General features: G+C 45.5%; 1 long non-coding RNA gene across 5 annotated transcripts; it reads right to left on the bottom strand.

The window, feature by feature from the left end:
- Positions 1–1,409: 1,409 nt before the first annotated feature.
- LOC125751569 (uncharacterized) lies at positions 1,410–9,749 on the bottom strand. 5 transcript variants are annotated; one of them, XR_007400683.1, is made up of 4 exons: positions 8,563–9,749; positions 5,249–5,689; positions 4,509–5,160; positions 1,410–4,262 (listed from the first exon to the last, which is right to left on the bottom strand). It is a non-coding gene; the product is annotated as an uncharacterized LOC125751569 (long non-coding RNA). The 5 variants fall into 5 exon arrangements; XR_007400682.1 differs by having other exon boundaries at positions 4,509–5,689; positions 8,563–8,714; positions 9,163–9,748; XR_007400679.1 differs by having other exon boundaries at positions 4,509–5,689; positions 8,563–9,745.
- Positions 9,750–11,276: the final 1,527 nt, after the last annotated feature.

An 11,276-nucleotide genomic window follows, 5' to 3' on the forward strand; every position in this document is an offset into this window, starting at 1 on the left:
ATTGTGGCTCCTCAATTAAAGTATTAATATTGCAACAGTCCCTTGCTCCACATTTTTCCTATATTTTGTCTCGTTTGCTGCAATAATGTACCATCGCAGACGTTCAAGTTCAAAACCACCACTACAGATATACTGATAATATTTTTTCCTCATTAATTTTTCGTACAAACTGCTAATCACCCCCCCCCCCCCCCCCCCCCCCGCCAACCAATCCAAGATTTTATTCCACCCCTCTGTGTGATCTTCACGTCCCATAAAACAATGATCCATTTCAGTGGAGGGAAACATGAAGCAGAAATATTCAGCCAGATACATTTTTTTGTCATTGCATGGAAACCATTAGCAAAGCATTAAGGTTCTCTTTGAAATGACCGAACCATCACAGAGCCTCACAGGTTGTGTGAAGGTCCCCGGGCAAAACAGACCAGCCTGCGGAGGAAGACCTGGAGCCATTAAAATCAGAAAGCCAGCTAATGATGGCAATATAGACAATGGTCTGCTGACCACGTTGCGCTTGACCTGGAAATATTTACAGCCGAAAACGAACAAAAGGACTCCGGGCTAATTCTGGAGAACGGGGCTGTGGCCGAGCAGATGGTAACGTAGCCGGGAGGTGGGGACACTGTTAATTACAGAGCCTCCCATCTCCACGACACGGCTGTAACGCCCTGGCCACTTCTCCGTAACACGGCGAGGTTTTTCATTACCACCAGGAAAGGGACGGCAGTGTCAAGCCATCCGCGCAAAACCTGGACCTTTTTGACCTCCTGTGTGTGTAGCCTTTGGTTTATTTCTGGCTTGGACCATCTCCCGGCTCGATAAAATGATAATGGACACCTGTTTGGGGACTAGAAGTTTCCGAAGTTGTTTGTATTCTTTTTCAGGACAGTGTGCTTTTCCGTCAGGCTCATGAGCAGAGCAGTGAAGGTGGTAGTATTTATTGCAGGGAGATACGTGACGGCGACAGGGAGACGTAAAACAGTGAGAACAATAAAGGAGAGAACAGTCAGGATGGGAGCTGCTAATATATGACTGGGTTCTAAATTTTCCACAGAGACTTTTCAGAATTCATGAGGAAGCCTGACAGCTCTGTCCATCTGTGAAAGCAGTATCTTTGTAACATAGCAAATGTATAAAACGAGTTAATGTAATCTTATTGAGAGTTAGAGATTCCTCTTAAGGTATTTCCTTATTCCTGCTTCTGTCTTTGTCCTTCCTCTTCCTCATCTTCCTCGTCTCCTTTATCCAAATAACATTGATTAGCACAACTGCTATCCAAACTGCACAGTACAGGTATGAGGTATGACACAGGTGCTACACACTTGTGCATGGTGCACCAGATTATTTTCAGGGGAGGAACACTGGGAGGGGAAGAGTAACTTGGGGGGGGGGGGGGGGCATTAAAAAAAAAAAAAAATGAATACTGTCACTGAGTTCTTTCTACTAAGCAAACAAACCCCATATTTTCTTAAATTATACAATAATTAATCATAGTAGGAGCAACAGCACTCAAGGAATTTTTCCAAGGAATTCTAAGCCTCCTGACAAAATGTCGCCTTGGACTTTTTCAGTAGATTTTGCCGAGTGGGGGGTTGAGTCCCCCTTGGTCGATCGGTAGATTCTGGCCCCCTGCAGTCTAGGGCCTGGGAACACATCCCTGTCCCAAGCCACACCCCCTCAGTGATTACCCTGCTCAGAACCAATGAAAATGGGAGAGGGGTCACCTGGGGATACTGCCCCCATATAAGGTAGCATAATATACAGCAGGCCCTGAGTATATGGTGGTTGACGATGTATATCGCTGAGGGTCAGAGGTCACAACTCCTTCTTATTAATGTATTAGCCGCAATGCATTTCTGTGCTAAGCTGTCACTGTTCCCAGGCCTGCCACGGATCAAGAAAGCAGGCCTTCGTGAAAAGCCCAGGTTTCGGCCAGTACAGCATCCTCCCAGCAGGAGGCCAGTGGTGCCAGGGATCCCAGGCCTTACTGGTAACACAACTCCGACACACAGGTCACTGACTGCTGAAAGCTGCCTTCCCCCACTGATCTGTGTTCCTTGACTTACAGCCGGTACATTAAACACTTATTATGGTGTTTCTATGACAATACTTCTAACAGTTGATGTTCAACCCCCAGAAAAATCAATAAACCCACAGAAAACTGTATTAAAGCTATTGTGCTACCTTTACGGGTCATTATAACTGCACAAATAGAGTGGAGACCTGGTGTTTTGTTACAGAATATGTATATTGCATTCCTCAAAAGTGAATAAAGTCAAATAACTAAATGAGAGTATCTTAAGCAAACAGCTGTACTGTAATGAAATGTCTTTCATTAATATAAATCATATTTTAACATTGGCACTGCAACAGTGGGGAAGGTAACACTTTACTTGAGGGGGCACAAATAATATAGTATTGTGCTATTACTTGTGTATTAATTAACCACAAGCTATGTCTTAGTTACATACTTATGTCATATTAATTCATCATTAATGAATCGTGACACATGGTTTGTCTAAAGCAGTTACTATATTTGTTACTACATCCTGATCTACTGAAGGAACATCTGAAGGGGCAAGTCATGAATAACACAAGTTAAACACTGATCTCATATTTGTTCATCATTAATGAATCATGATGCATCTTTCATCTCAAGCAGTTATTATGTCACTATATCTGTTAATTCTATAAACTGTTGAAGGAACTAGTGAAGGAACTACAGTGCCGCTTTACAATAAGGCTACCCATATAAAGGGTTTAGGAATGGTTTATAAACAGGTTATGAATTAGGTTGTAACAGTTTATAAATTATTAATAGACCATTTTAAACAAGTTATAACGCAGTTTTCTTTTTATATAACACAAGTGAAATACTGATCTCATGTCTGTTCATCATCAATTAATTGTGAAGCATCTCTTATCTCAAGTAGCAACTATATTTGTTCAGGATTTGTACTTCAGTAATAACTGAGTTATTACTAAGTATGTGTGCCCCGTCAAGTAAAGTGTTACTGGAGGGGAAAGTTATCCTGATTCCAGGGTGAAAGGGGCTCTAAACATCTGGAACATAACTGGATTGGTCTGGGCTGTGGACCCAATATAATATCGTTTCATGAGGCCCAACATCTCTAACGATGCCCGAGTTTGAATTTTCCTTTTTGGGGAACAGATGGAAGAAGCCAGGGAAAGAACAAACACAGCACCTTTGTTGAAAAATCAAAATAAGTTAGCTATTACAGTGGAAGTGGGATTGTGCTTTTCACGGGGCACCATTGACAATCTAATGTACATTACTAGGGGATGCTTCTAAGCCAAACTGAAGTATATAGCAATACTGGGAAATGGTACAAGTAGAATGAACCAATATGAATAAATGTGGCTACACTCACTCAGCCTGTAGAAATATTAAACTTCATGCACATGAATTGCGGTATACATATTTTACATATCTTAAGTTACTTTTAAAACATAACCCTTTTTACGGTATGTTCAGATGATAGTTGTTCTGGGGATCGTGGCTGCAGTAGGTGTCTGTTGGCATAACCTATATGCTAAATGGATGGATGTTTATACAGCATTTAGCTGTGGTATATAAACACATCTGAAAAAATAGGCAGTGGATTTTGCCAGCTCAAGTACCATTAATAATGGGAACATGAGGTATGTTTTTTTTCAGTAACTAACTTGCTAAGTCCTACAGAAATCCCATAATGCTTGTTGAGGAGGGAACACATTAGTTGCCCTTGGCATTGGAAAGAATGGGTCTCACACTTGTGGTCTCTGACTGACACCTCGTCCACTGACACCATGTCCACTGTAAGACGACCCCCTGGCTCAGCATTAGCGCTCACACTGGCTTGTGGCACCACCAGTTTTAGCAGGGCCACTGCCGTTGGGATCATTTCTGCTGACAGGGAAGTGGACGTAACTCAAGCCGCCCACCGTGCTATGTTCCGGAAGGTTCTTCACCTCAGAAATATCCAAAGAATGTTTGGCACCAGCCCGTCTTCCGGTCCTATGATTTCACATCTCGATTAGACCTTGCTTATGGTTAGTAGCCCAGTCTGACAGCTTATAATCGTTTCCTTCAGATCTGGTAGGCTGCACGAGGTCTTCATGTCAGGTCATCTCAGAACGGGGATACTGGCCAAGCCACCAGAGAGGACATCTAAGGTCTCACTCTTCTATGGCTCCTCCAATTTGGCTCTTCAGGATGATTCCTATCCCATGGATCTTACTGCCACCATGATCCTAACAGACTGTGTAGAATGCAAAAAGGACATTTGGTTTGACAACAAGCAAGGGTATATTCAAAATAGGAGTAAGATTCTGCTTCAAGGCTTTATCTGATTACATTACAAGGCAGTTCCACATCCAACTGCAAGACAGTTCATACCTAATGCTTTTCTGCTTGCATGTCTGTGATCTTAATGCCAAAACACAATAATGCATCAAGCTTTATGTTTTGCTAATACTTAATATATATCAAATCCTGCATGCCTTACCCTCTTGTCTCCTCCCTACCATGGCTTCGATGAGCCACATCTGGTGCTTGTTACCCCTCATTAGTCCTTGCATTTAAGTACCTCTTTGTCTCATTAGTCCATTGATGCTTCTTGTTGCCTGTGCCCATCTTGGTTGCCAGTCCATCCATTTGTGATCCCTCGAAGTCCTGTAAGTTTCCATTTGCTGTTCATACTGTTTTGTTTCAGCACAACACCTGCCCTCAAGTCCTTCATTCCTTAAGACACGACAGAATGACCGGACTCCACAAATTGCCAAGCAGCTATCCCCAGGAGCCCCTTACATTCTGCATCTCTGCCCACACTATTTCCTCTGCACCCCAGCCTCCTCTCCCAGCCTGAGGTTCTAGTCTGCTGACCTCAGGGGTTCATGGACAATCCCCTGATAGACTCGAAGAGTGACAGTGATCTGGAGGTGCCCAATGATCCCGATGAATTAGCTAAACCACTCACCGTGCAGATTGCCTTGCCACTGCCAACTATAAATGGGTTACTTCGCTTAGGAAGGAGATCAGAGGAAGCTCTGCCCAAGCTGATTACATCTCGAACTCCTGGTTCCCCAGAGTCAACGCTGATCCCTCTGGAGTCACCCTGCCTGCAAGCCAAGAACTTCTTCTCCAACCTGAACGCCCACCTGGAGTGGAAGTAAAATTCCACCATGTGGAAGGTGCCCGAGGCCAGAGCACTCTTCTTGCTGGTGGGGAGATACTGGCAGGGCTCACCCCAGGCACGGATCTTCAGGAGGCAGAGAAGGTCCAGGGAGGGGAGATGCAGCAGCTAATAAGTGAGAGGCCACTCCGCCCGCCAACTCTCTGCAGCTCCCCAATCAGGCCAAAGAAGGAAGAAGCAGAAGACGTTGGCTGTGCTTGCATCTTCCATCTCGTCAGACCCCATGCAGCTGGACCCCATCTTGTCAGGCCCCTGCAGCCCGAGACTCCTGGTCCACCGGAGCCCACTGCAGTGCCACCACATGCCACTTCTGCGGAGCCACCACACTGCGTTTCTCCTGAGCCTGCTGCAATCCCGCCATATGTTGCCTCTCCAGAGCCCGCTGCCTCTCCGTAGCATGAAGCCACTCAGCCCACTGCATCTCTGCAACATTAAACTGCTCAGTCTGCTGCCACTCCTCAGCTCTCCTCAGCTCTGCCCACCATCTCTGGCTACTAGAGAAAGAAAAGAAAGCTGATTGTACACACTGTAGGTTCCTGATCCATGAAGATCCACATTGCCCTCACCTGGTCCTGCAGCAGCCATGCCATCCGAACCTGACTCAGGAGATACCATTCCTCATATGTTCAACCCAAGTGAAACGACTCCTCGGTTGGGACACTGCTCTGAGCTGCTCCACCTGCTCTGCTTCAGCTATGTCCTGCTCACCTACAAATGTGCTGGCTTCACCTACCTTGCCTCCTGGTGTCCTAGCTTCTCCTGCCTTGTCTCCTGATGTCCCACCAGTGCCTGCCTCATCTCCTGATTTCCCACTGACACCCGCCTCTTCTACTCTTGTTGCCTTGGTGGCCTCCTCACAGTCACATGGCTCACCGTTAGCATTCTCCTCAACCCCTGCCATTCACCACCAGGCCAACACCCGACTCCCCAGTTGCCATCAGAAAGACATCAGACTCCCCGGTTGACACCAGACCGGATTGGAGGATACCCTTCCAGGGGACTTGAGTGGGACCCCCTAGACCTTGCCTTAAGCCCTGTTTCGTGGGCCTCCGCCTTATTCCCGGGCTTATCTCAACCTGGCCCTAGGTCCCAGGCCAGCTGAGGCCCAAGAGATTGGCTGGACAAGCTGGAGAGGAAGACGGGGCAAACCATCCATGCCAGCCTCCAAGACTCCAACACTGCCCACCCAGGCGACTCTCCTACTGAGGCCCAGAGGGAAGAACCTTTAGTGCTCTTCCCCTCCTGCCCTACAGTCCCCTCTGTGTCCTCCTGCTTCTGCCCTGCAGTCCTTTCAGCATCCTCCTGCTCCTGTCCCCCTGGGCCTTCAATGTCCTCTGGCCCTGCTGACCTTTTGGTGCCCTCCAGTAACACTGGCCCTCTGAGGCCCTTAGGTCCTGCAGTCTGGACAGGCTCCGCCTTACTGGTGCACAGGGTCAGGAGGGTCTGCATCCTAGGGTCGTCACCCAGCTCCTCAGGATTCCAGAAGATTTGCTTGAGTCCCTGTCCCAGAGCCCTGTCCTGCCTTTGTTTTACCCTGGCCTGTGTCCCTTATTACCCCCTCTGGTGTCTCTGTCTAAATTGTTCCCCTGTTTGTCTGCCCTGTTCTGGTGTGGTACTTTCTGTCCATCTCTGTCTCTTCTGCTCTCTAGTCCCTGTTGATGTTTAATGTTCATCCTTATGATCCTTGATTGTTCCTGGTACCTAGTTTTGTGCCATGTTTGGTCTGTTTCATCAAAGTGCTTTTGTTTGGTGTTGTTCTCTCCTGTTGTCCTCCTGGTCCCTGGTCTAGCCCTGCCTATTACATATCCATGGTTGTGCCGTGCGTCCTGTCCTGTTCTGTCCTGTCCAGCGGTTCTCCCCCCTGGGTCTTGTGTGCTGTCTACCCACTTGATCCTGACATGTTCTGTTTAATCCATTGTCCCTTCTGTCCCCCGGGGAGGGCGGGGTATACTGTCATGTCCTATACTCCTGACCCCAATGTGTGCCATGCCTGGTACTTGTCACCCCTCATTAATCCTTGTGTGTGTTTAAGTACCTGTTTGTCTCATCATTCCTAGTACAGTCATTGAAGTTGAACCTTCCTGTGTCCTTCCTGGTTACCAGTCCTCCCATTTGTGCTCCCTCATGGTCCTGTTTGTTTCCAGTCTCTGTTCATTAGGTTCAATAAACCCCCTTTTGTTTCACAACAACGCCGGCCCTCGAGTCCTCTGTTCTTCAACACATGACAATATAGTACAGAAATCCTTTAAATAATGATTTGATCAATGTACAACATACCATACAAGGCACCAGAGCAATTTGAATGAAAATAAATTATTATTATAAAATTTATGCCTGCTACTAATTATGATTATATGAGTTTTACAGGCAGATTAAAATAGCTATAATGAAAGACATACCAGAAATGGCATTGTTTTTTTTTTACTGGAAGCACTATCATGCATATAGAAACTGATCCACTGCATCCCACACTGCTTCATCCTGAGAGCTGCTGAGACATTTTACCCAGTGATATATTGACATATATCAAAGCCACATCCCAAATCACCCCCCCCCCTTCGGTAACCATGGGTTGCTGCAAGCCGCTCGCTTCACAGAGCACAGGGGCACACAGATGAAAACAGGGCGGGAACCGCATCTCGGTCACGATTCCGGCGTTCATTAGTGTGGCGCTCCAGCAGAATATTAAGCACAGCCTGGTGGGGCAACGTGCCTCCACAGACGTGAAGGTACGCCCAGTATCCCCAGAAGAAGGCCTCTGTTTGCTCTATGCAAACGCCAGCAATGACGCATAATAAATGCTACAATAACAATAAAGCTCTATCACTCTGTTCGATGTCCTGTGTTTGTTGGGCTCATGGGTGGTCAGCTGTGTTGCCATGGCAATCTATTATCATGCTTGGTTTTTCCATTCTGTGACAAGGGGGTTCGACCGTGCCAGGAAAGTTCTTCTTGAGAGCTAGCATTAGCCAGGGCAAACCCAGCGCGTGGCAAACATACAGGGAACAGCGAAACGCTGTCCAGGTATGCATCACACAAGAGGATTTAACAGGTTAGCAAACTGACCAGCAAAACCTTTTGACCTATGGCCCTCATGGAGATGCCACCAGTTTACGCATCATCCAAAAATACCCTCCTCTCAAGTGACACAGGAATTCAGTCACTGACTGTGACACCACAACATTCGTTGTCCTGGATGAATTCTCTTTGTGCTAAATTAGAAGTTTGTAATCCATCCAACCAAGATCCATAACATCCAACTATTTTTGGGTCCTGAAAGATAACAACATCCTCTGCAAAAAAAAACAGAGATTTCACCACAGAAAGACCCCAAGGCAGAAATAGCTCAGAGTCGAGCGCCACTCACGGTGGAGGGAGAGAAGATTTATGATGTGGTTTGTTCTGATGAAAGCTGACAAGATACATGCCGCTGGATGGGCTGTGCTTTGATTTAAAGTCCGCCTGCTGAGTGTAAATGGCATTTCTGCCGTTTGCCTTGGAACACAAAGCAGGCTGATGCTATTGAAAAAGAGAGAAGGAATTAGCAGGGTTTAAATGAGCCTCTCAATATACAAGGCAGATTTATGTACCGCGCAACACACGCTGTAAACCAATCGCATCTTCAATTTCTCGGGTTTCTTAAAACTTTTGAAACGTCTGTACGAGAAATTTTATAACGCAAGCCTTGTGCTGTTTGGTTCAGTAATTGGTGGATCAGAAGCACTTCCACAGCTATGAGGTACATGGCTAACTTCCTCCTGTCGGTGAGATTAAAAGGCTGCGGTGTTGCCGTGCTTCTCGTGTCAGAGCTCCTGCAGGGGCGATGGAATGTCCCTTCATGGCTGCCTGTCACACAGGCCTACAAAGAGGGGGTGTAAATCATCCATTTCCACCTTAGCCCTGAAGAGCTACTCACAGAACAAACCTGGATACCTACAGTAGAGCCAGTTTGGCTAGCGCATCTTACCCATGATGCCCGGGGCCTGATCCCCTGTGTAGATGAAGCGGACATCTGTAGATGGGAACAACAGCTGTTTGATTTCCTTGCTTTGTCTGGCAGCAGGAAAATCCGGCAGGTCTGAATCCAGCATAGAGTATGCATGACCTCCATGTTTGCAGGAGTCCAGCAGAGGTTGTGTTGAAAACGAGTGCCACAGCTTCATCTGGTGTCTGGTGTCTATGACTGAATGTATCCCTTCTAATTTTGGCTTGTAAGATGGACTCCGGCGGAAGAGTTTAGGGTCTCATACTCAAATTGCACAACTATGTGTAACGGCCTTATTCATTTGGAGGATTCTTTGGGGGTTGTTCTGTGGCAGATCATTCTGCAACGAGGTACAACACACTGTAGCCGTCTCTAGGAGGATGGCAAATAAATAGCTGTAGGCATCGGGGGAAATGTGCAGTGACAGTCAGAAATGTGTCACATCCATCCTTTTTCACAGAAAAGATGGGTAGTGGTCAAGCAAAGTAAATCCTGATGAGCAGACTGGGGATTAGGGGCATGTCACCTGATTGCCACGTGTCACAACCTGGTTGGCTGTTTCTAATAATGAATGCTCCTCGATATCAGTCGTGTGAAACTCGGGCCAGAGCCTTTGATGCCAACCTTCGGAAATTTGATATCAGGAAGATGAAACTGGATATTAAACTTTTGAAATTTGATATCAAATGATTATACGACTATATATCAACTTATTGAATTAGTACAGAAACCAGGACAAAGCTATCTTACTGTCATCTAGTGAATCTGGAAACATTGATTTATCTTTCATTCGTACATTGATACAATCTGTATGGTTTTTAAATGAATACCGGTATGACATTGTATATGTGGAGTACATCTTCTACTGTACGAGGATTTTGTTCCTGTAAAACTGGTGATGTTACAAAGAGTTACAACTGTGGCAAAAACATATTGAAAAACACTTTTACTGGCTGGCCAACTATTTAATAACATAGTTATCTGGATCAATGTCCTCTAGCGATAGTCAGTCAAATGGTATGAGCGGCATTTCGTTTGATCTTGCGTACCGTATCTATTTATAAATAGCTTCGGATCTTAAATATCAACGATTGCTAGAATGTGCTAATATTTTTGTTTTACACGTTAGCCAGTACATTTAGAATCTAAGTCTGTTATACGCATCTATTCATAAGCATGGAACAGAAACCACATGTTATTGATTGTTGTTATTACCAGGTATCAGTACTTGGTATCTGTATAGACGGGACTCCTTCAGAGCGCTGTCTTCTGTCTTGGTCTACTGGCTTCCAGATGGCACGTTCATTGCTGTGGTGTTTTACTGACTACACATGGTTCACACAAAGTGCAGTTGCTCTTTAAGAACCAGCGTTAGCTTTGCGGCCATTTCTGTCAGCATTCAGGCATGCTATTGACGTAGCAGACAAAACAAGACATGAGCAACAGAGACTTTCCTTGCACAGATTCAAACTGAATGTCCCCTTGAAATACACCTTCAGACTGAATTCGTCAGGTCTTAATGTACGGTTCCCTAGCAGATGTCAGAAACCTTGTGATTAACCAACGATTCCCTATACCACCGTGCCATATGATGCACACTAAACCCCCCCCCCAAATCTGTATAAAATACAACATATATTTGGTTACCACTTATGCACCCCACTGCATATACCTCATATATACTGTAAGTATGTGGATTTTATTACAGTTCAGTCCATGAATAGCATCTAAGCCATAAAATTGCCAAAACACCTTGATCCGTATTGCTGCAATACACACTAAGTTTAAATCCACCTCATATTACAGATTATAATTATATAAAGCATGTGAGAGATGCGGTCGAGCCCCGTAGCACAACACAAATGCATCTTATATGAAGACATCACAAGTTGAGAATAAGCAGGCCAAGGCTACTAAAGCTTTGCTAATCTGTACATAATAAAGCAATTTAAGAGAAGCCGTACGTGGGAAGTAGTTGTGAAAAGTCATATTGGAAGCAAAAATGTGAAGGGTTCTCCGCAGAGAGGGAGAAGCAATGAGCCTGAGCCTTGGAACAGGGTTAAATAAGAAGCTGAAGACAGACTGAATCTGCTGCG

The sequence above is a fragment of the Brienomyrus brachyistius genome, chromosome 1, assembly GCF_023856365.1.
Source record: "Brienomyrus brachyistius isolate T26 chromosome 1, BBRACH_0.4, whole genome shotgun sequence".
NCBI lineage: Eukaryota > Metazoa > Chordata > Actinopteri > Osteoglossiformes > Mormyridae > Brienomyrus > Brienomyrus brachyistius.